Raw genomic sequence first — 26,106 nt, 5'->3', positions numbered from 1 at the left:
CACCACCTCCTGTAGACTCCCGGTAGTTTCAAAGTCAATAAAGATTAAAAGTTACACCAGAATACTACACTTCAAGTTACCCAGGAAAGATTCATTGTCTTTAATTAAACCACACCAAGTCCGACCTATTCACTAAAACACCGCCGTATGGTTAAAAACTTGTTTCTACAACCTAACTTGAGGTCTCTGTCTAATGAGCGTGTGCACACTTGCTAAACCAAACGCCCGCGTACGGGAGCTCTCTTCAGGATTTTTTCATTTTTCTGTACTGGGACAAATCACTTCGTTGATAAAAAAGAATTGCTTACTCCAGAGGTTTGAATTACACTATTAAACACCATATCCGCACAATTTGTCTCCTACACTAATGACGGATCATGGTCGACTTTGTTTTCGATTTCGAGAGCATCGGATAACTCCACGTGTAGCCCTTTTAGCTGAACAGCCTCAGGGAGAGTGCTGCATCTCCATTGGCCATTTCATGCTCACATCGACAGTATTCTTCAGCAAAGAGCTGCTGCATCCCAAGACTTTCTAAGTTTCTTCCCGACAGGTCCTAGAAAAAAGCACCCATCATAGGAGAAAGTCACTCCCCCTTTACATCAGCACATCAGACTTCAACCACAGTCCACTTAGAACGATGATGCGAATACCCGCCATCTTCACATGGCTGGATAGAAGCCTCTTTCCCCTAGATATTCGAAACCGGCTCTGGATGAAGCCCATGTAATTTTTTTTAAATAAATTTATGCCTCTTAACATCAGATGGACGAACATATGCAGGTCACAGCAATGTATTGGGTGTCAAATACGCATTACAGTTTGTTGATGTTTATTCTCTGAGGACAACGTCAGCCATATTATTTATCTTCGATATGTGCTCATATTCAGTAATGCGACAACTGGTTTATAAGACAAGAAATATGTTATTTTGGAGATGGTATGTTATTTAGGTAGCTCGGATATTTTGTGACATTTCAACTTGCACTCAATAATGGATATAAAGACGAAATCATGATTGAGTGTAATAATTGTATAGTAATTTAAAGTCACATGGCGGCAATTTCTTTCAGAAAGTTCTCCAGAACGAAAAGTCTTTGTCCACAAAATATTTCGCGAGTTATCAACAGACTTTCAAATCAGACTGACTCTTGTGAAGTTATGAAGTTGTTTCACCGCGGAAGATCGTAACACTGTTCCTCCTTTCAATCGTCGTACGAACATCGAAATGGCAAATATTTAGATAACCGAGAGCGGAATTGAAAAAATGGTTCAAATGGCTCTGAGCACTGTGGGACTTAACATCTATGGTCATCAGTCCCCTAGAACTTAGAACTTCTTAAACCTAACTAACATAAGGACATCACACAACACCCAGTCATCGCGAGGCAGATAAAATCCCTGACCCCGCCAGGAATCGAACCCGGGAACCCGGGCGCGGGAAGCGAGAACGCTACCGCACGACCACGAGCTGCGGACGAAAGCGGAATTGAAAAGCAGTTACAATCGCTTACTAACGGAAAGGCTTCAGGACCAGACGAGATACCTATCACATTTTCAAAAATTATACGAAAGAACTTGCTCCCCTTCTTGCACTAGTTTATCGTAGATCGCTTGGAAGAAAGTGCATGTCATTCCCGTTTTTATGAAAAGTTGTAAGCAGATGTACACAATTATAGACCTATATCGTTGACGTCAATATGTTTTAGAATTACGCAACATGTTTTATGCTCAAGAACTATGTCGTTTTTGGAAAGTGAACGTCTCCTCTATAAAAATCAACATGGATATCGCAAACAGAGATCCTGCGAAACTCAGCTCGCTCTGTTCCTCCATGAGATCCACAGCGCAGTGGACAACGGCGCTCAGGTTGATGCCGTGTCCCTTGATTTCGGTAAGGCATTTGATACCGTCCTGCATTGACGGTTAATGAAAAAAATACGAGCTTACAGAGTATCGGAGCTGAGTGATTGGATTCAAGACTTTCTTGCAGATAGAACTCAACACGTCGCTCTTGACGGAACTAAAGCGATAGATGTAAAGGTAATATCCAGAGTACCACAGGGAAATCTGATAGAGCCATTTCTGTTTACAATATGTAGAAATGATCTAGTAGAAAGCGTCGGATGCTCTTTAAGGCTATTCGCAGATGATGCAGTTGTCTATACCAAAGTATAAACGCCAGAAGATAGTAAGAATCTGCAGAGTGACCTGCAGAGAATTGATGAATGGTTCAGGCTCTGGCAGTTGACCCTGAACGTAAATACGAGTAAATGTAACACACTGCGCATAAATCCACTACTGTACAACAACACTATTGACGACAAACAGCTGGATACAGCGTCTGCCATAATATATCTAGGATTAACTTTCCACAGCGACCTTAAATGGAAGGACCACATAAAACAGTGGGGAAAGCAGACCCCAGACTCAGATTCATCGGAATAATCTTAAGGAAACTTAACTCATCCACGAAAGAAGTGGCTTACAAGGCGCTTGTTCGCCTGATTCTTGATTATTCTTCATCCATCTGGGATCCCTATCAGATAGGACTGATAGAGGAGATAGAGAAAATCCAACGAAGAGCGGCGCTTTTCGTCACGGGATCTTTTACCTGGCGAGAGAGCGTTAAGGAGATACTAAACAAACTCCACTGGCAGACGTTACAAGAGAGGCGTTGCGCATCACGGAGAGATTTACTATTAAAATTTCAGGACAGCACTTTTAAGGTGGAGTCTGACAACATATTACTTCCCCTCACATACATCTCGCGTACTGACCACGAGGAGAATATTCGAGAAATTAGAGCCAATCTAGAGGCTTACCGACTATCATTCTTCCCACGTACTATTCGCGGGTGGAAAAGGGTTGTAAGGATCAGATAGTGTAACCGAAAGTACCCTTCACCACACACCATTAGGTGGCTTGCGGAGTATGATGTAGATGCAGATTGAGAAGAACGTAAGAAAATCAGTTCAGCTGCTAGATTTGCGAAAAAACATGAGCTACATGTCGTTACGCGAAGTTGAAAAACGAGTCCAGACACTTTCTTCAGATAGTGGAGACGATGCACAACAGACAACAGGGTGTTAAATATTCGAAGATTTGCGTTTCCTACTCTCGAAAAAACTTTAGAATGTAATGTAAAAATACTCATAGATTACGTTAAATAAACTGCATTTAAATTTAACCGCCATACATCTATCCTACTGAATAATGAGACTAGGCAATACAGTCGCAACTGCTTCGATTTTATGTTGATATCTCCATTTTATATGGGAGAAATGACTTTCATGATTTGATGCTAGACATAACGAATCTTCCAAATGTCTGGTTTGTTGGCGCCTCTACAGCCGAACTCCCTCCACGCTGGATGAACATCCACAGCTGTCTAGCAACAAGTACGCCGGGGAGCGCTGGCGAGACATTTACGCCGTGGCTTTGCGGTTACGCGCCGCCTGCTCATTGTCTGCTTTCCCGTAAACGAGACAAACGCAGCTTCTCATTAAGCCCGAAACTGCACAGACCATCGCCTACGGTTGCTCTCCACAGCACCACCTATCCCCTTTTACGCCCTACTGGCAGGAACAGCAGAATCCACCGTGTCGGCGCTACAGTAGCTGAAGTAACGGTTCTCGTTTCTCGGTATACAAGAGCCTCAGCCGAGAATAACACAGTATTTACAACTACATAGTGAGAACATCTGTAAAGGCGCAAGTAGTTCTTTCATTTTTTTTTTCTATGACAGTAATATAAAAGTGCATATTTGCTTCGCTGCAAATTTTCTCGTTGTCATATACAGAATGTTCATTGTGTCTACTTTTTGCGCCAACTGCTTGTGTTATCCGTTGTCGTAGGCCGTCGAAGTTTTCCGGAGCGGAGGAACAAACTCACTCTATAATGAAGTCCCATACACAGAAGTCCACTGGTGTTGGCCAGGATCTGATCCACCATGTCCAATTCAAGTCCTATGGAGACACGCGACAACTTCACCACAATAATATGGTGGCGCGTCATCTCGCAGCAAAATAAATTCTGTACCGATATCCCGTTATAATTGAGGCATTAGATAATGTTCAAGCAGGTCCATGTACAATAAACCCAGTTGCAGTTGGTTTGCTGCAGCTTGCAGCGCAAAAAACCGTTGCCTTAGCCGAGTCCCGAACATGTTCGATTACGTGAAGTCGTTTCTTGCTCATCCCATATCCGAACATTATGCAGATTTACTTTATCGCAGGTGTGGAAGTTGGCTTAGTTGCTGAACACAATTTTATTAACAAAATCATCTTTAGTACGCATTTTGTTAAACATTTCTACACGAAACTCAGCTTCTTTTTCTTTGCCACTTTCTCTTAAAGCTTGCAACAGTTCTAGTTTGTAGGTTCTGAGTGATAGGTGTTTCCGTTTACCTTCCACATGTTCAATTATGGCACGTCTAGTTGATTTACCCGGACTACCCATGTAAAATGTCGAACTTTTTCAACTGCTGCGTCGGAGACAGCTGGCCGGCTCTCACCCGCGTCCTATGTGATACACAGACAGTTTCGGCAAAACGATTGTGCCAATTAACAACAGTCTGTTTTTGAGGTGATGGCTTGCAGTACTTTCGTAAACCTCAATTGTGTCTGAATTGTAGTAGCGGATTTTGATTAATGAAACCCTGCACGGTTATACTACCCCCATGACGACTGTTGGAGTAACGCATTCCCGCACGCCACCTAGCCGGGACGTCGGGAATTAATAATGTTAGGCGGGAATAAGACTTTAATATACAAACATTTCTGTAATTTATTTACCACTGCGCAATTAAAGGTTACTTCAGTATAACTAATTTATAAACGCCCTATACTTGACTACATTGATCAACTTTTTTACATTGCTCAATGTTTACGGATTTGTTAATGTGTTAATGTCTTTGTTGAGAATGTTTCTCTTTATTTTAATTATCCATGATTTGTAATTAAAAAACAAGATTTATGTGCAGACGTTATTACTTTGTGAGGAAAAAAATTGCAAATGGTGGTGACGATAGATAGCAAAATCGAAATAATTGTCTTCTAGATCTAAAAATAGAGCAAATTACCACCTTTTAAATAAGTATTTGTGTGTTGGGTTGTGTTATCAAAAACTGAAAGAACTAAACTACTGTACTTGCAGAAATCTCTTCAAGGCGACTAAGACACTTTGTAATGAGACGGCTTACAACACAAATATTTTGTTGAAATTGACTCCGGCGGTGGAAGCCTACGATTTTATAAATATAGATCGTTGGTGGTTGTTAGTGCTGACTGCCGCGTTTGGACGAGGTAGTCGAGAACTTGCAGTTGTAGTTGTAGTTTTATCACGTAGTGTTCCATGCTCCGTGATGGCCGTGTGCGATGTGCACAATGCAGCGAGGCAGGAATTGTTAGCTCGCTGCTACGTAGTCGACGTGCTATTTTGTCCGTGATGTGAACGGCTGCTGTAAACATCATCATCCTCTCTACTTCACAGCTTACACCAAGTCCACTGCGTCGTGGGCAGGTTTGAGAGCTGACGGAGTCACCAGACGCTTGACGCATGGCGTCACGGGTTGTTTTTTAAACTTCGCAGCCTGGGCACGCGCGGACCTGTTAGCCACGCACCCAGGCACCTGTCTGCCTTCCCGCAGTGCCGTCACCTTTAACATTCCGCAGGCACCGAGAGCAACAGAGGCTGCGTTAATTTCAAGAACCTCAAATCTGATTGCCACTTGTAGACCATTCACGTTTACACATATCTGGAATAACACGACGTTTCTAAATGTATTACCCCCACTTCACCGAATGAAGATACATCGGGCTTCCGGTTACTAGCTGTGGCGCATTAAATTATGAATCCAATGCGCTAAGATACCGAGTCCTATCAAGGGAATGATAATGTAGATGATACCTGTGCATAATATCTGCAGCTGCAGATTAAGCTCTTTAAAGATGGATGAAAGAACGAAAGCTTTATAAAGAGTGCCTGGTTACTATGTCTCTGTAAGCAGTTTAAGTCACAGCCATGGACATCAAATGCCATAAGCGTGAATAAATTAACAACACTTTCGTTTTGTAGACTAACGACCTGGAGTAGAATCAAAAGTGATTAAGCCGACCAGGCGACACGTTTCCATTGTCCCATGGCTCAATTCCGATGATCTCTTGCCACTGCAGTCGTAATTGATGATTTCGCTGGGTTGACATACGGACGCGTAGGGATCGCGTGCTCTACAGGGTATATATTTTAAGTTGACAAACCAGAATAACTCGAAAAATAAGCTTCACTCGAAAAAACGTGTAGAATCCAAAGTTGATTATTTTCGAGGGGGACATCTACTGGTGCTAAAATTAGCCGGCGGAAAAAAATAAAATGTGTGTCAACATTTGTAAAACTCTAATTACTTTCTCTCAAACCCGACCTTATAGGCAGAGAAGGAGAGTTTTAGTTTTAGCGAATCAAAATGTACGAAGTAAATAAGTATCTTTTATTTATCCGTAACCGTTTTCCACGCAAAAATGAGAACATGGATTTTTTTGAATTACAGCACCAACTACCAAGAATGAAAACCAATGTTTAAGAGAAAATGTGCGTAGTTTTGTATGTAGAACCTGATTCTGCACTAAAAAATTAGGGCCTCCCGCCCCATCCCCAGGGGGCTCGGGTGGCGGGCTAATTTTAGCAGCAGCAGAAGTCCCCCCTGAAAATAATGAACTTTAGATTCTACACGTTTTTTCGTGTGGAGTTTGTTTTTCGAGTTATTCTGGTTTGTGAACTTAAAATTTACACCTTGTATGTTCAACAGGGTGCGCTGGACAGTGTGCTGCGATACAGTTGGGCCTTCACTAGCACTGTATTCTGCCGTAAGATCTGCCACGGATGGCCGCTTACCCTGCTTCGAAGAGCGGGCGAACCTGCGACTTCCACGTTCTGTGACGAGGCATGGACATGCAACACCTCGTCACCTACTCGTAGTTTCAGCGTCTTCCAACCACTTCCCGGACCCACCATAACAATCTGTCCTAATTCAGTTACACATTTTCCTTACCACGGCACGTGCTCGCATCGACGGCAGGAGGAATTCGTTCTCGTGTTGGGCAGTGGTCGTAATACTGGGTGATCAAAGAGTCAGTACAAATTTGAAAACTTAATAAACCACGTAATAATGTAGATAGAGAGAGAAAAATTGACACATATGCTTGGAATGACATGGGGTTTTATTAGAACAAAAAAAAAAAAAAAAAAAAAAATAACACCCCATATTGCTAGACGCGTGAAAGATCTCTTGCTCGCGTCGTTTGATGATGATCGTGTGCTCAGCCGCCACTTTCGTCATGCTTGGCCTCCCAGGTCCTCAGACTTCAGTCTGTGCGATTATTGGCTTTGGAGTTACCCGAAGTCGCAAGTGTATTGTGATCGACCGACATCTCTAGGGATGCTGAAAGACAAAATCCGACGCCAATGCCTCACCATAACTCCGGACATGCTTTACAGTGCTGTTCGCAACATTATTCCTCGACTACAGCTATTGTTGAGGAATGATGGTGGACATATTGAGCATTTCCTGTGAAGATCATCATATTTGCTTTGTCTTACTTTGTTATTGCTATTCTGATCAGATGAAGCGCCATCTGTCGGACATTTTTTGAACGTTTGTATTTTTTTGGTTCTAATAAAACTCCACGTCATTCCACGCATGTGTGTCAATTTGTATCCTATCTACATTATTCCGTGATTTATTCAGTTTTCAAATTTATACTGACTTTTTGATCACCCACTATTTTGGTAGATCAGCATCCGTACACTGTCCAGTCACATTAATGTGACCATCTGCCAAAAGCCTGAATAATCACCTCCTGCAGCACGCGAGACGTGCAGGACGAGTCTGAGGTTATGGAAGGCCGATCATGCCGACTCTAGCGCCGTGGCAAGCTGCGCCAGGTTTCTCGATTGAGGATCCTTAGCGCGGACAGCCCGATCGAGATGATCCCACAGATTCTCGATAGGGTATAATTCCGGGGAGTTTGATGGCCAGGGGAGTACGGTAAGCTCATCCTCGTGCTCTTCGAACCACGCACGTACACTGCGAACTGTGACACGTTGCACTGTCCAGCTGGTAGATGCCTTGGTGCAGCGGGAAAAGGAATGGCATGTAGGTGTGGACATTATCCCCAAGGATAGATCCATACTTGTGTCGACCCATTGTGCCTTCAGAAAGATTCAATCACCTTGTGAATGCCCTCCAGCATGGACCATTCCGACGATTGTTTCAGGGTATTTGCTTTCAGACGTTTCAAGTTGTACACGCCAACGGCTCTCCGACCGATGGAGCACAAAAAGTGACTCGTCTGAAAAGGCTACCTGTCGCCAATCAGCGGACGTCCAGTTCCGGTATTGCCGGCCGCAATGGCTGAGCGGTTCTAGGCGCTATAGTCTGGAACCGCGCGACCGCTACGGTCGCAGGTTCGAATCCTGCCTCGGGCATGGATGTGTGTGATGTCCTTATGTTAGGTAGGTTTAAGTAGATCTAAGTTCTAGGGAACTGATGACCTCAGAAGGTAAGTCCCATAGTGCTCAGAGCCATTTGAACCATTTTGAACCAGTTCCGGTATTGACGTGCAAATTGCAGCCTCAGTCGCCGCTGAACAGCAGTCAGCATGGGTGCATGAACCAGGCGTCTGCTGCCGATATCCAAACGTAACAACGTTTCCTAACGGTCGTTGAGGAGACACTGTCGGTAGCCCCTTGGATCATCTGAGCAGCCAGTTCCAAAACAATTACACGTCTATTTGCCCGTACAGGTCTCCGCAGCCGTTGTTCAGCCCTGTCATCTGTGGTCCGTGGTGCGCCACAGTTGCCTCGACGCCAGTTTTCTATGGCGCCATTTTGCCGCGTTCGGTATACTTCAACCACGGCAGTATGCTAACAGTTCGCCAACTTGGCCGCTTTTGGAAATGCTTTCACCCTTGGCCCGAAAGCCAATGATCATGCACTTTTGGACGTTAGATAAATCGCACCGTTTTCGCAATACAACAAATGTACCTTTTCCGCATCCCCCGATAAGTTATATATGCCCTCCACACCTATTGCTCCCAAGCGTCATCTGTGAGTGGTTATTGCACAGTGATGTCGAACATAGGCGGTGGTCAGATTTATGCGACTGGACCCTGTAGAACACACGATAACATCGTCCAAATGCGAACTGAAACGGACTTCCGAAAAGCATAAGTTTACAACCACGAACAGACTAATGGAATGCGCTAGTACGTTGATGACCATTTATTTTCCATTTCATGCTTTCACGGCACTCTTTTCAACAAGTGCGTAAAATGTTACGAAAATACTGGTCCGCCCTGCTAAAAATTCCGAGCGAACGGAAAATAAAACTGCTGGAATTCCCGATCCGACGAGTACGAAATTGCATGAGGTGATTAGCAGCGGGTGAGGGGTGGCAGATATCGGAATGCGGAACAGACCGCCGCTCGTGCCTGCGCGCCATTTGAATACCAAACGAAGCGCCTCCGACGGGGGTTGGCAGCCGGCGCTTGCAATCTGCGCAGCTGCTGCTTCACAGGGACGCCAGATTAGGGTGGGGTGGCGCTCCTCTCGCATTCTTCCACCTCTACGTGCCGCGGTGCGCTCTCCCTTTGCCTCCCGGCAACGAGCTAAATAATGCTTAGTGAACGCGCAATACTGCTGTAGCTACTAGGGCTTGATTAAAATTTATAGCAGGCAACCAGAAAAGGAAAGAAACCGAGACTGATAGAATACCGGGTCCATCGGGTGGGGACGGGGTGGGAAACTGATCGTGATGATTTTAAAGGAACCATCCCGGTATTCGCCGGATGTGATTTACGGAAATTGTAGGAAACCTAACTGTGGGCGGGAAGTAGGGTGTGTGAATCCCACACCTCACTGATGGCCTCTGCAGGACTTTGATCGGTATTCCGACTTCCGTTTACCATTCTTCGACACAGGAGGTATTCACAGTCGGTAGACCTGCAATAAATCACGTTAGGCATAACTGGCATCATCTCCTTATCTACAGCGAGCTTCGTCCCATTATTTCGACATTTCCTGTGATTCATTTACGTACGAGTTTTGTTCGTTGCTACTTCTTCTGTTCCTTAAATTCCCCACCCACTGAACCCAGAAGTATGAAAGTAGGAAGATTTCTGTGATCTAGCGCTCCGTCTTATCTCTTCCGACGAAAATTAAATGATCGTGTGGCGTTATTGGCTAGGATACCTCATCTGGCAGTATTCGCCCGCCTAGTGCAAATCTTGTCATTTGACGCCGCTTCGACGACTTGGATGTCGATGATGATGAAATAATGAGGACAACACAACACCCAGTCCACGAGCGGATATAAACTCCAAGCGAGCCAGGAAAAGAACCCAGATTCCCTGCATGGCAGTCAGCCCCACTGACCACTCAGCTGTAGAGGCTGGCTGTATTTTGGGTGATCAAACATTTCAAATCGAAAACGCTGCAGGAGCATCGTTGCCTCTGCAGAGTGCGGCCGAATATTTATTGTCGTGAAGAAGGCAACGCCTTACAACTATATTATGTGGGCTGCATCTCCCATCAGGCCATCGTGCTTGAAGGGTGACACTAATTTCTAGGCATCTTTACGTGCTCACTGTGCGTTTAGAACTGCAAAGAGCGATGTGACGCATTCGACAGACATACTAGAGACACCGCTTCTGTGCAAAGATTCATCGGATTTCCACTGTGGTTTCCATTTCACGCTCGATCTGACTCCAGTTTCGGAACAGCATCCACACAGTATCCGTTAGCAGAAACTATAACGTCGGTGCATTCCTGTGCATTAAAGTAAAATGTTGAAGAGTTGTGGAGCATTTAATTGCACAAATAACTTCGGGAAAGTGAGCAATATTACTTATAACAAGTACGTGGATCTGTTTGGATGTTTCATATTTTCCAATGAAAACAGGTCTTTCGAATCCTGCCTCGGGCACGGATGTGTATGATCTCTATAGGTTAGTTAGGTTTAAGTAGTCCTAAGCCTAGGGGACCGATGACCTCAGATGTTAAGTCCCATAGTGCTTAGAGCCATTCTGAACCTTTTTTTCCCTTTTTTCAACGACAACGGCCATCTCAAGAATATACACGGAAGCACCAAGGAAGCCAGTTTAGGCATGCGTATTCAAATACAGAGATATGTAGACAGGCATAGTACGGGTGCTGCGGTCGGCAACGCCTATATAAGACAATAAGTTTTTGACGCAGTTCTTAGATCGGTTACTGCTGCTAGAATGCCAGGTTAGCAAGATTTTACTGAGTTTGAACGTGCTGCCATAGTCGGCGCACGAGCGATGGGACAAAGCATCTCCGAGGTAGCGATGAAGAGGAGATTTTCCCGTACGAACATTTCACTAGTGTATCGTGAATATCAGGAATCCGGTAAAACATCTTCTCCGACATCGCTGCGGCTGGAAAAAGATCCTGCAAGAACGTGACCAACGACGATTGAAGAGAATCGTCCAGTACGACAGAAGTGCAACCCTTCTGCAAATTGCTGCAGATTTCAATGCTGGGCCATCACCAAGTGTCAGCGTGCGAACCAGTCAACGAAACATCATCGATGTGGGATTTCGGAGCCAAAGGTCCAGTCGTGTACCCTTGGTAACTACACGAAACAAAGTTTTACGCCTCGCCTAGGTCCGTCAACACCGACATTGGCTCGTTGATGACTGGAAACGTGTTGCCTCGTTGGACGAGTCTCGTTTCAAATTGTATCGAGTGGATGGACATGTGCGAGTACGGAGACAATCTCATGAATCCATGGCCCATGCATGTCAGCATGGGACTGTTCAAGCTGGTAGAGGCTCTGTAATGGTGTGGAGCGTGTACGACCGTAGCGGTCGCTCGGCTCCAGACTGTAGCGCCTAGAACCGCACGGCCATTCCGGCCGGCCACGTACGTAAGCATCCTGTCTGATCACCCGCAACAATTCATGTCCATTGCGCATTCCGACGGACTTGGGCAATTTTAGCAGGACAAAGCGACACCCAACACGTCCAGAATTGCTGCAAACTGGCTCCAGGAATACTCTTTCGAGTTCGAATTCCTCCGCTGGCCACCAAAGTCCCCATACATGAACATTATTGAACTTATCTGGCATGCCTTGTAACGTACTGTTCAAAAGAGATCTCCACCCCCTCGTACTCTTAAGGATTTATGGACAGTACTGCAGGATTCATGGTGTCAATCCCCTTCAGCACTATTTCAGACATTAGTCGAGTCCATTGCACGTCGTGTTGCGGCACTTCTGCTTGCTCGCGTGGGCCCTACACGATATTAGGCAGGTGTACCAGTTTCTTTGGATAAGCAGTGAATGTGAATCAGGCACGCAAATAAAAAAAAGCCGGTAGTTTAGACGCGCTGCAAATTGCCCGTCTCTGTAAGCTTCCGATCGCAGCTGAGCGTTGAGAGGTGAGCTCTCCCACGGCAGAGCTCCATCGCGCCCCCCCCCCCCCCCCCCGGCTACCCACGACAGCTCTGTAAGTGTCAGCAGGCTGTCAGCGAGACGTCACGTGCAGGCGCCGCAGTCAATTAGCGAGCCGCGCGCCGAGCGCAGCCCGGGGGCCGGGGGCGCAGGCCGCGATCCGCGGAAGCTGTCAATTGTGCCGCGACGGCCGATCAGCGTAATGGCCGCTTCCTGATCACCGCCGTCCGGCCGCGCGGGTCATCTCCGCGTTCACACCTGGCAATTCCGTGCCGCGACCTCCACCAATCCTCACAGCCTGAGCCAACACGTGTGCCACGTGTCAAAGAGGTATTGTGACACACCGTTTCCTGGCCGACCGTGTGCGATAGCCCTGTCTGCTGCTGGAGGCTCTTGGGACCGTATGAAGCTGCAGAGGAGATGGGTTTTTTCTTCAGTTTGAAGGTGACAGTTTGGTGTTATCCCAATCCTCTCAAATGGGCTGTAGTCCGAACCCGTATGGCCGGTTTGGAAGCAGAGAAATTTTTCCCATGACGGTCGGTGTTTCTACCATCCGTTGCAGAAAGACGACAAAGAAGACACTCACACATTCGTCTCGGTATATGGATGATATGTTCGCTATATGGACTCATGGAGAAGAAGAACTGTCTGAATTTATAAATGTGCTGAATAATACACTACTGGCCATTAAAATTGCTACACCAGGAAGAAATGCAGATTATAAACGGGTATTCATTGGACAAATATATTATACTAGAACTGACATGTGATTCTATTTTCACGTAATTTGGGTGCATAGATCCTGAGAAATCAGTACCCAGAACAACCACCTCTGGCCGTAATAACGGCCTTGATACGCCTGGGTATTGAGTCACACACAGCTTTGATGGCGTGTACAGGTACAGCTGCCCATACAGCTTCAACACGATATCACAGTTCATCAACAATAGTGACTGGCGTATTGTGACGAGCTAGCTGCTCGGCCACCACTGACCAGACGTTTTCCATTGGTGAGAGATCTGGAGAATGTGCTGGACAGGGCAGCAGTCGAACATTTTCTGTATCCAGAAAGGCCCGTACAGGACCTGCAAACTTGCGGTCGTGAATTATCCTGCTGAAATGTAGGGTTTCGCAGGGATCGAATGAAGGATAGAACCACGGGTCGTAACACATCTGAAATGTAACGTCCACTGCTCAACGCGCCGTCAATGCGAACAAGAGGTGACCGAGACGTGTAACCAATGGCACCCCATACCGTCACGCCGGGTGATAGGACAGTATGGCGATGACGGATACACGCTTCAATGTGCGTTCACCACGATGTCGCCTAACACTGATGCGACCATCATGATGCTGTAAACAGAACTTGGATTCATCCGAAAAAATGACGTTTTGCCATTCGTGGACCCAGGTTCGTCGTTGAGTACACCATCGCGGGCGCTCCTGTCTGTGATTCAGCGTCAAGGGTAACCGCAGTCATGGTCTCCGAGCTGATAGTCCATTCTGCTGCAAACGTCGTCGAACTGTTCGTGCAGATGGTTGTTGTCTTGCAAACGTCCCGATCTGTTGAAGGGATCGAGACGTGGCTGCACGATCCGTTACAGCCATGCGGATAAGATGCCTGTCATCTCGACTGCTAGTGATACGAGGCCGTTGGGATCCAGCACGGCGTTCCTTATTGCCCTCCTGAACCCACCTATTCCATATTCTGCTAACAGTCATTAGATCTCGACCAACGCGAGCAGCAATGTCGCGATACGATAAACCGCAATCGTGATAGGCTACGATACGACCTTTATCAAAGTCGGAAACGTGATGGTACGCATTTCTCCTCCTTACACGAAGCATCACAACAACGTCTCACCAGGCAACACCGGACAACTGCTATTTGTGTATGAGAAATTGGTTGGCAACTTTCCTTATTTCAGCACGTTGTAGGTGTCGCCACCGGCGCCAACTTTGTGTGAATGCTCTGAAAAGGTAATCGTTTGCATATCACAGCATCTTCGTGTCGGTTAAATTTCGCGTCTGTAGGACGTCATCTTCGTGGTGTAGCAATTTTTATGGCCAGTAGTGTGTCAATCCACACATACATATTTACACTGAGGTGACAAGTCACCGGATAGCGATATGCAGTAATAGAGATGACGCTAGAATCGCGTACACAAGATATAAAAGGGCGGTGCAGTGGTGGAGCTGGTACTTGCACTCAGGTGATTCATAGGAAACGTTCCGGACGTATTTCTGGCCGCACGACGATAAGTAACAGACCTTCAAAGTGGAATGATAATTGGAGCTAGAAGCACGAGAGATTTCATTTCAGGTATCGTTAGGGAATTTAATATTCCGAAGTCCACGGTGTCATGATTATGCCGGGAATGTCAACATCCAGGCATTACCTCTCACCACGGACAACGCAGCCGCTGACTGCCTTCACTTAACGACCGAGAGCAGCGGCGGTTGTGTAGAGTTGTCAGTGCTAACAGACCTGCAGTGACGCGTGAAATAGCCGCGGAGTTCAATGTGGGACGTACGACGAACGCACAGTGTAGTGACATTTGGTATTAATGGGCTACGGCAGCAGTTAGCCAACGCTAACCACAGATCACCTGCAGCGCCTCTCTTTGGCTCGTGACCATATCAGTTGGACTTTAGATGAATGGTAAACAATGGCCTGGACATATGAGTCCAGATTTCAGTTGGTAAGAGCTGATGGCAGGTTTCGAGACACCACGAAGCCATGGACCAAAGTTGTCGAAAAGGCACTGCGGAATCTGGTGGTGACTCCACAATGGTGTGGGTTGTCTTCCCATGGCATGACTGAGTCCTCTGTTCCAACTGAACAGATCACTGACTGAAATGATTGTGTTCGGATACTTTGAGACCATTTGCAGCCATTTATCGATGGAATTTTTATGAATGATTATCTGCCACGTGACCGAAGCACAACTATTTGTGATTGGTTTGAACAACTCTCTGCACAATTCGATCGAATGATTTGGCCATCCATCGAACATTTATTGCACATAATAGAGGGGTCAGTCCGTACGAGAAATCCCTTACCGGTACACGTTTACAATTATAGATGGTTAAAGAGGCAGCAGGGCCCATTATTTCAGCAGGGGACTTGCAACGACATGTCGAGTCCATGCCACGTCTAGTTGCTGCACTACTCCAGGCAAAAGGAGATCCGTCACTATAAGAGGAAGTATCCCACGACTTTTGTCATCTCAGTCTGTGCGTGTGCGCGCGTGTGTTTTACATCTCGTCCTAAACCACTGATGCAATTTCAACCGAACCTAAATACCTATTCTTTACTTTCGGACAACACTCGCCGTGGAGGGGGCGGGGGGGGGGGGGGAGGGGGGAGGACGAACCACCAACCTACCATAGTTCATGAGATATGACGTCATAAACATTGAGATGCGTGAAAAATTGTCGCTTCATGCATAAACTTTTGACACATTTAATCCTTACTACTGGGTCACTCGTTCAGTTGAGTCAAGTTAAGGAAATCCGTGGCAACTGTTTTTGACAGCTTTAACTGCTAAGCACGAACGGCTGTAGGCAAAAACAATGCCTGTCTGTAGACCGTGAAGAGGCGTTGGCATGGAGACACGTTAGAAAATCACACTGTTGACACACGAAACATCTGCGCCCAGCGTACAGAAATTGTCCCGTACAGTTTTACTTAATTTGGATACTGTACTTACACATTTGTACATTATCCATATTTCTTTGTACGACTGTTTCATAATTTCGAAGATGTTTTCACGAATACATGGAAATGAAATTTTTTCGATACTTCACTACAAACAGAGCTCATTTTGTGTTTTCGTTTCTAATGGAAAATAGGCAAAATGAATACCCAGGCAATGCGCACTTTGCCAGCTGTTTCTGATATAAAGTTCACTAGAGGGGGAAAGGAGAAATATGGTCAAATTTCATTTTTTAATGTGCAGGTAATTAGAAAACCCGACGAAACTTCAGGGCATAATGTCTACAGAAAGCCTACTCACGCCGATAGATACCTCCTATAAACTTCCTATCACTATCCCAAGCAGAAAACAGGAATGATCAAAACATTAGTAGACCGGCTAAAAGTATCTGTGGAACACAGTACTTTGAGGACGAGCTCGATCATTTAGGAATGGCGTTCAGTAGCAAATCTGACAACGAAATACCCAAGTTGTAGGTCGTAAAAGGTCCGGTGTTTGTAATGAAAAAGAACCAATCAATGGAAAAGTTTTCCTTTCATTTGTAAAAAACTATCACTGATTGCTTCAGTAAAGTACTCAGAAAACACGGTATTGATACAGCATTTAAACCAACAAGAAAGGTGCGCGAATATTTGAACACTGCAGAGGACCTAAACTAACCGCTTGCTGCAGCTGGATTATATAAAATCCTGCGCATTTACGACTAAGTGTACACAGGAACTACAAAAAGAAACATTAACACCCGCCTCAAGGAAGACAAGAGCAGTTGTCGCCTAGGAAAGACGGACAAGTCAGATCACGAACTAGGATCAGGAAACCACCAAATTCGTTTCTGTAACACTGTGCCACGCCCGGGTTCCCGGGTTCGATTCCCGGCGGGGTCAGGGATTTTCTCTGCCTCGTGATGGCTGGGTGTTGTGTGCTGTCCTTAGGTTAGTTAGGTTTAAGTAGTTCTAAGTTCTAGGGGACTTATGACCACAGCAGTTGAGTCCCATAGTGCTCAGAGCCATTTGAACCATTTGTAACACTGTGGTTTTAGCAAGATCTAATAATTACTGCGCTAGGATATACGGAGAGAACAGAGAAATTGCAAAGCACCAAATCAATTTCAATAGAAGAGGAGGAGGATTGAAATTAGACAAGTTGTGGACCCTAGAGCTAAATAAAACAAAAAGCACCACCTGTTCGCCTCTGCAAGCTCTCTACGATTCGTCAGTGCGGTTCCGAGACCATAGGCAGCAGCTTGATGACGTCACTAACCGACCGTTGCGTGGATACGTATAAAGAGTTCAGCGTTCTGAGTTGTTTTGAGTATTTAAGTTGCTAAAGCCTCTGATCAAATCTCCAGCAGTGGAGGACAACACGTTATCCAGAGAATTTTGCCTTGGACCACAGTCTCATTCCCATCAATAACATATCAGCAGTATCGCAAATACCGGCCGTGAAAGCCTACATTGCATGATTAAAAGTTCTTAAACTCCTCGCAGAAGGCTGCACCTTGCACAGGCGGTATCAGCGGGAGCACGGAATGGCCAATAAAACGCCCACAATCCGCTTCTGATTTTGATTGCCTTGAATGCCTAAAGGTAAAACGATTTCGTGCAGAGGTTTGTAGATCAGAAAAATCAAGAAGTCGGCTTGCAGTCCTTGTGAGATATCCAAGTCGTACAGGTGTGGACGTGAAACTGTGGCAAGGCACTTTTCTGTTTTTTCTCGGCGAGTATTGCGGATTAGTAAGCGTGGACTTGTTTCGTACAAAAAGGCGTCAGAACAGAGAATGGAGTCACTAGCTAGCCGGAGATGGCTTTGGATGAAAGTGACGAATATGGACAGAGTTAATTCATGCCAATAAATTTAATTGTGCAAACTGAGTTGCCACAGGACGCGTCTGTAAATCGACCCCCACCCCAACCCTTCAGCTTTTAGTCAAATCGTGACGTAAATCCTTTTTTTTCCTCCAATCCGATCCAAAACATATTCATTAGTTATTCGATCAACCGATCTAAAATCAACATTCTTCTATATCACCACATTTCAAAAACTTCTATTGCCTCATTGCCTGAACTGCTTGTCCTCTACGTTTCACTTCCGTACAAGGCTAAACTCCAGGTCTTCATAAAAGTACTGTCTAACAGGCAAATTTATAACATATGCCTTCAGATTTCTGTTTCTTCAGCCGACGTTCGTTTGACGACTTTTTCGACGTTTAGCCAGCACGAGAGATGGCATTGTCAAAGTTTCACTCTCCACTGTTCGTGGCGTGCGGTGGCGGAGCGCGCGCTGTCTGGGACCGACCATACAAGAAAGTGCACAGACACTATGGAGAAGAGCGCCACGCCCGCTTGCTCAAGCCAAACGGATCTCTGATTCCCGTGCTGCAGCGAACGATAGTTGCAGGTTGCAACGGGAGAATCACAGCAGAAATGACCAGGGAAAAGCCCTCAGACGTTGGCGCGTCAGATTCCACGATCTCCTGTCACAGCCTAGACTTCTGTTCCCCACCAACAATGGAGAGTGAACCTGTGTCAGTACCAGTCACTCGTGCTGGCGAAACGTCAGAAGAATTGTCAAACGAACGTCAGCCGAAGAACCTCAGACAGAAGCCTACAGGCAATATGTCAACAACTGGTTTCGAAAGGCCCAATAATTTTACATAAATTTTTTTAATATGTGAATAAATTCCTTTTTACCAGAAATTTTTTCTTGCTATAGCTCAAATAACGTACTGTTCGGAAACAGCCAGGTCCTACCTGTCGTACTGGCGCCAACTGTAGAGTTACAACCTGGAAGTGGTCCTGCCATTCGTGGCGAGTGGAGAAACACTGCCGCCGTGTTGGGAGGCGGCACGACATTACGGCGGGAAGTGGAAGCCGCCACGGGGCGCGCCAAGGACGGTCGTTGGTGTAACACCTACTGCCGTGTCTGCTCGCTTATGTAAAGCACGAGGCGACGTCATCACAGCCGCCCTTCAGCTGCCCAGCCCGCTCGGAATAACAGTGATTCTGCTACCAACTATGACAATACCGTTCGGGAACTACAACTCAAACAAAGACTTCAACACAAAATTTGTTGCGTATCTTTCGCAAGGGCATAGCGCTGACGTCACACCATAGCAAACTAGGTATTTCCTTAGTTACTAAGGTTGGTCAGTTGTGATGGAGGTTGCGAGTTCTGGACGGCTTTTCATCACGGGCGGTTGCAATCCTGTGTGTTTATAATTTTCCGGAATACTTTTAAGACGACAGAAAGCAGAAAAAATTTGTGGTTTTCCTCAGAAAAGAATTCTCGATATGTTATTTCTATGAGGGTGGTGCAATAAGTAATGCAACACCTTTTTCTGATTCCAGTTCACCACATTATTCCCCATTCTTCTGGCTACAAAACTGTGTTTTTCAACAAAATCTCCATTCAATGCGATGGCCTCACGCCACCTTATTGGGATGGCCTGTATGCCCGCATGCTCGATGTCGGAGCCGATGTCTTGCTGCACTGATGATCTTCCCATCATCAACGTACTGCAACCGATGGAGTGCACCACTGAGCCAAACGGGCGGAAGTCAGAAGGTGAGCTACCTGGGCTGTAGGGGGGATGAGGAAGAGCAGTCCAATGAAGTTTTACGAGCTCCTCTCGACTGCGGGATACTTGTGTGAGGCCTTACGTTGTCATGGAAAAGCTCTTTTACATTTTTGTGATGACGAACACTAATCAGTTTCGTCAATTTCCTGAGGGTAGCAGCGGCCGATCGGCACCCGGGAGATCGGACAAATTTGCTCGACCTTGTTGCGATGATAACAGACACATGGCCCAACGACTCACCGTGCTTTTGTTCACTGCCTAGTGTTCTTCCACATTCTGCAAGCGCTTATGAATATATGCCACGTTATAGTTGTCTGCAAAATCGCCTCCATGGCAGCCGTCTGCTTGGAACGCATCTCCATTACAGACGCTGTTTTGAAGGCTACATGAAGCGCCGCCACCAATCGGAACTTCATTAAACTAAGGAGGCTGAAGCAGGAATATACCACGACGCCCTACAAAAAATTCCTCATTTTTTGACTCAAAACTGGCTGAGGAAAAAATGTTTTGCATTATTTATTGAACGCTCCTCGTATATTATCGTGACAACTTTAAATAACGTTCAAATGTAAATGTATTTTCGTCGAAAAAGTAATACTTTATGTATTATGAAAACAGGAACTTTTAGGAACAATTCTAAATATTAAAACATTAATACTGCGGATCTCCTTCTGAAAGATCAGACGCTTTGTACCCAGAAGGAGCAGGTGAGCACCCCTCTCTTCCAGAAATAAACTATTTTCACAAACCACCGAACTCTCATCATGCCCTGCCACAGAGACGAATCAGTTCATCATCAGTTTGAAGTATCTTTCGAAATATCCTGGCTACGCCCTCGAATCCAACTGTTCCGTCATCAAACTGGGTAATGGGACAACAGATCTTTCTGCACTGAAGTAAACTAGCTCACAAGCACAGAAGTTAACGCTGATGATGTTTGGTATGTGGGGCGCTGAGCTGCGCGGTCATCAGCGCCCGTATGAAGTCACAGTTTTTCCACCAGTCCCACCTAGTCACTGTCATGAATTATTATGATGATGATGATGATGAAGAAGAAATTATGAGGACAACACAAACACCCAGTTCCCGGGCAGGGAAAATGCCCAACCCGGACGGGAAGCGAACCCGGAACCCCGTGATCCAGAGGCAGCAATGCTAGCCATGAGAGCACGAGCTGCGAACGAACTTAACGCTGAAGAATTCGATGCTGAATGAGTTGATTGAGGCATCTACATGTTCGATTAATTTCATTCTGCATGCAAACAAATATAATCATGGTAGCAAATTAACTTATCTCAGGGAGAGGGAAGCATTAGAACGCCTCCTGGAACATACAGGCAAACCATCAGTAATAGACTGCAATCACCTGCTATCTCAGCAATATAGCGAAGCAATTTGTACATATTTCTTCAGTATTTCCGCGTATTGGGATAATGTTAAAGACGACACTTTATAACAATAAAATGCTGCAAAATGTGGATATCGTGAATGCATATCAGAATAAGTGTGCTTGTACTGCTTCTAGCCGAGTTTCTCTCATTCCGGAGCGTGCAGATGTCGATGTTGCCACTGATCCGGAGAAATGCGCGCCGATTACGCGGGTGCGCCGGGGATCGAGCGTCCACAATATTTTCAGTTCAGTAAAGAAAAAAGTAAAACATTTCTCACTTGCCTTTATCAAAAAGTAATGAACTATTAAAACACTGAGATGGAAGTTAAAATATCTGACCCCTAAAACATATGTTTGTTTCAGATGATTTAGTGCAAAGGCAACAAAGCATAACACATTCCCCGTTGCTTGCCTTTTTCTGGCCAAGTTATAGGCAGTCCCCAGAACAAAAGTCACACTATACTGTGAATGGACTCCCGTCTTTTCTTATTGCTTTCATATTTTCTTAAAAGTGACAAGTCACAATATGCCCACTCCAATCGTCAACATCTGTTTTAAAACACCTGCTTGCCAATATAGAGCAGTAATAAAGAATAATCTTTTGTTATTTATTTATTTATTTTAACATAACAGCGGTGTGCTTTAAGATTTCAGTGGAATTGTTTTCATGTAATCAGGATTATTACGGTTTTGTTTGTTGAGAAAATGGCTTTGAAGGACGCGGGAGCTCCGTCATTGATATGCACCCACAGAAATTTTGGAAAGTCGGCACCCTTGTCTATAGAACTACTGATCCTGCCGAGTAACAACACCCTTCGCAATGCCCATCAGTCGTATAAAATGCTTGCAACTAGCCGGCGCTCTGCACACGTGTTATACAGTGTATGCACAGACTTGGTCACGTGGCCTCTAGTAGATCTACATCTATATTCTGCAGACCACTAAAGGTGATGGCAGAGGGTACTTCCCATGGTACCACTTGTTAGCGCTTCCTGTCATAGAATTTGCATACGGAACGCGGGAAGAACGAGTTCTTACATTCGTCTCTGCCCATTGAAATTAGACTAATTTTGTCCTCGTAGGCCCTACGGGAGGGATATATGGGAGATTGTAGCACATACATACACTGCTCAGTAAACGCTGTTTTTTAAACTTTCGAAGTAGACTTCCGTGGGATAGCTTGCATATAATTTCAAGCGTTTCCCACATCACGTTTTTAGTACTCCTGTGACGGTCTCTCATGGGCAAAACAAGCCTGTGAACATCCGTGTTGTCGTCTGTAGAAGTTCACTATCTCCCGTTAGACCTATTTGTTATGGATCCCACATATTTGACCAATATTCTAGTACGGGTGGCACGAGTGCTTTGTACGCCATCTCCCCTGTAGACGGATTGCATTTTCTATGGATGTGGTGCTAAATAGGGACTTGCATATGGAGAGTAATGTTAATTAGACCATCAACGTTACGAAGTACGAATCACCTGAAATGGCTCTGAGCACTATGCGAGGTCATAAGTCACCTAGAACTTAGAACTAATTAAACGTAACTAAGCTAAGGCCATCACACACATCCATCCCCGAGGCAGGATTCGAACCTGCGACCGTAGCGGTCGCTCGGTTGCAGACTGTAGCGCCTAGAACCGCACGGCCACTCCGGCCGGCAGAATCACCTAATGCTACTACCCAAAACCGAAGAATACTGCAACTTGCATCCATGTGAACCTGCTTACTTTATTCATCCCATGGTCTCTTCTAATAATATTTACCCTCCCCCCTTCCCTCTATCACCAAATTAAGTATTCCTTGATTCATCAATGTCTGACCTCTCAAACAATCCTTTGACTTAAGTTGTGCCACAAATGTCTGTTCCTCAATGCAATTCAGTACTACCTCATTCACTACTTGATATGTCCCTTTTATCTTCACCATCCTTCTATAACCCTTCCATGGTTATGTTTCATTTTGCACGTATTTAAAAAATAAAACTTCGAAAACTGTCTTCCTCTGTGATAAAAAAAAGACTTTCACTACCAAAGAATTTTAGACTGATCGATTTTGAAAATCGGTGAAGTGAGATCCAAGTTTTCATGTGAAACTGGGATTTTCAGACGGAAATTTCTAATTTTAGGAAGATTTTATCAGGATGGGAATCATGGAAAAAAGGACAACAAATCAGTAGCAAACATATTTATTTGCCTGGAAATTTTAAACTTGAAATACCGCACGTATGTTTTCAGTATACGCAAACTTTTAGAAGATGGCTTTAACATACCACACACTAATGTTTTCAACATTCTGTGAAATTTTATGGGACTGACATTCCACTACTTGCAAATTATGTGTAAAACAGCAGAATTACTGAGGTACGTAGTAAAATAATGTCTATGATGTATAAGAAAATACAATTAGTTGCTTCAGTCATTCTCGGGAAGGAGAAGACGGTTGTTTGTTCTCACCGTGTCTCCTATAAACATACGCCGCCCCATCTGATCGTTCACAGCCTACTACACGGGGTAAATCAACTGAAAGTTGCGCTGCAAATATTGCGGAAATGCAAAGAACTAATGAGGTAAAGCGCGGAGTGGCCGCGCTGTTAGAGGCGGCATGTCACTGACTGAGAGGCCCCTCCCGCCGGAGGTTCGAGTCCTCCCTCGGGCATCGGTGTGTGTGTGTGTGTTGTTCTTAGCCTAAGACAATCTAAGTAGCGTGTTAGTCTAGGGACCGATGACCTCAGCAGTTTGGTCCCTTAGGAATTCATACAAATCTGAACATTTTATTCATGTTCGGTTCTCACTGAATGGATTAGTAGCCAGGGTCTCGTATTGTTAGCCAATAAACAGAATGAAATAATACTTAGAGAGTGTATTTTTGTGCAAACATTCACTTTCTTAAACGGAACAATGTCTATTGATATTAATAAATCAAAAGTAGGATAAATTAGACTTCAGTGGTGTTTGTTGCTCGATTGTAGTGCGAGTCGTTTATGAGATGACGAGTTTTGAAAAATTTCCACACTGCCACTTTTTTAACGCAGTCAACCTTCGTAGTTACTATGTATGATGTAGCTATGTTTGCTTACAGTGCGCTTGTGTGTTCCTTGATTGCATTGCGACTTTTTAGTCAGTTTTTATGTGACAATCCGAACAGTGTGACGTGAGTGGCCGATGCGATTCACCAATGCGAAAAACGGCGACATACTCATGGTGTATGTAGAGTGTAGGAAAAACACGGTTCGTTATGGATGCCGCAAGACGTTCCAGTAAACATCACCTCGGAAATTATTTATCAACCTCTTCAACCAGTTACGTCAAAGTGGTAGTGTGTAACATGTATACAACGTAACAGAAGGAAACAAGTGACGACAGGGAGAGGGTAAATTAATGTCCTTTCCGCTGTTGCAGTTGATGCGCACGTTAGTTCCTGCGCAATCGCACGAGGCAGAGGGGTGTGTCAGGCAAAAGACCTACGCATTCTTCAGCGGTGTGGGTTCCATCCCTATCTCATCTCTCTCCATGAGGACTACGCGGGTACGATTGTGAGAATCGTGTTAACTTCTGTACCTTTGCATTAAAACAAGACTCCAGATGTATGACGTATCTTGTTTAATGATGAAGCCACATTTAAATCATGATCAGGTAAATCGACGAACATGCAGTATTGGTCTGTTGACAATCGCCGTCGGTTTCGTCAGGTGGGTCAGGTGGAACGTCAGCGTCAGTGGAGTGTAAACGTGTGGTGTGGGATAGTGAACCATTGGCTCGTAAGCCCGTGTTTCTTCACAAATTGTTTCCTTATAGTTGGACTGGACATAAAGGACCTGTGCCTTGGCCAGCCCGTTCTCCGGATTTGACGCCTGTAGACTTCTTTCTGTGGGGAAAGCTGAAAGACACTGTCTGTAAGGACGTACCAACTACACCCGATGATACGCAACGACGTATTACTGCAGCGTGCACGGACGTCTCCAATGAAATGCTAACACGTGTGCAGTAGCCGTTCCATAACAATTTTTGAACACAAACTGCAGTGTTCAGTTGTCTTGTTACTGGTAAGAATCTATATAAAACGAGTGTATGAACTTCGGTGTTTATCTTTAGCGTGTGCTTCTACAGGTATTGTACAACTGTCGATGTGGGAACTTATCAAAATACGATATCTTGTGAAAGCCTCGGCCTAGAATCCTGAAATAAACACCACTGACATTGTAATTTACCCAACTTTTAGTATGCTAATGTCAATAGGGATCGTTCCTTTTAAAAAATGTACGTTTGCACAAAAAATGTGCTAACTATTATAATTTGTTGGTTAGGTAAAAACAAGAGCTCCTGACTACCAACCCCTTCTGTGAAAACCGCACACCAATAGCACTTTCCATTTGCGCAATATCTGCAGTGCATGTCTTAGGTGATTCACCGTCTATATTCGTCCCGTGGTTCGTAGTAATTTTCTCCAAGTTCCGAAAGCATCTCGCTACATGCTAGGCTAGCATTAGACAAATATTAGCTAAGACCTCCAAACGTTCAAGGCCCCGTGTTCCTTTAGTCGGACGCACATTTTCCATCAACCAGAAAATGGTTAGAATGCAGTGCCGTACTGAAGGCAATACGAAAGTAATTGGTAAGGCCACGCGAGGTTCATACGCTTTCTTGGTTTCCACGCTTGCAGAGAGTAGCTGGCCGGCGCTTTGAGTTCTTTTGTACCGGCGAACGGTAAAAGGGGTCCCGGTGCCGCCAGGAGGAGGAATGAAAAGCCGGGCAGCGCCGCAACGGCGCGTGTGGCTGCGCTGCGCCGCCCCAAGACGGCCGGCCCCGGCAGTCCATTGAGCGGCAGGCCAGCCGGCGGTTCCGCACGGCTGCACACGCCGCCGCAGCCGCCGCCCCCACCGCCCCCGCGTGTACCGTTGGCCCGGCTCGCGGGCACGCCCACAATTAGGCGTCTGGCCAGCTGCGC

At 45.3% G+C, this 26,106-nt stretch overlaps 1 protein-coding gene across 2 annotated transcripts in view; it reads right to left on the bottom strand.

Moving 5' to 3' along the window:
* LOC126457637 (protein FAM43A) overlaps positions 1-26,106 on the bottom strand; it is a 624,174-nt gene that overhangs the window by 414,929 nt on the left and 183,139 nt on the right. The gene's annotated exons all lie outside the window — the stretch shown is intronic.

Source organism: Schistocerca serialis, chromosome 2 (assembly GCF_023864345.2).
Source record: "Schistocerca serialis cubense isolate TAMUIC-IGC-003099 chromosome 2, iqSchSeri2.2, whole genome shotgun sequence".
Classification (NCBI taxonomy): Eukaryota; Metazoa; Arthropoda; class Insecta; order Orthoptera; family Acrididae; genus Schistocerca; species Schistocerca serialis.
The sequence above is the reverse complement of the archived record's forward strand: the minus strand, read 5'-3'. Positions and strand labels throughout refer to the sequence as shown.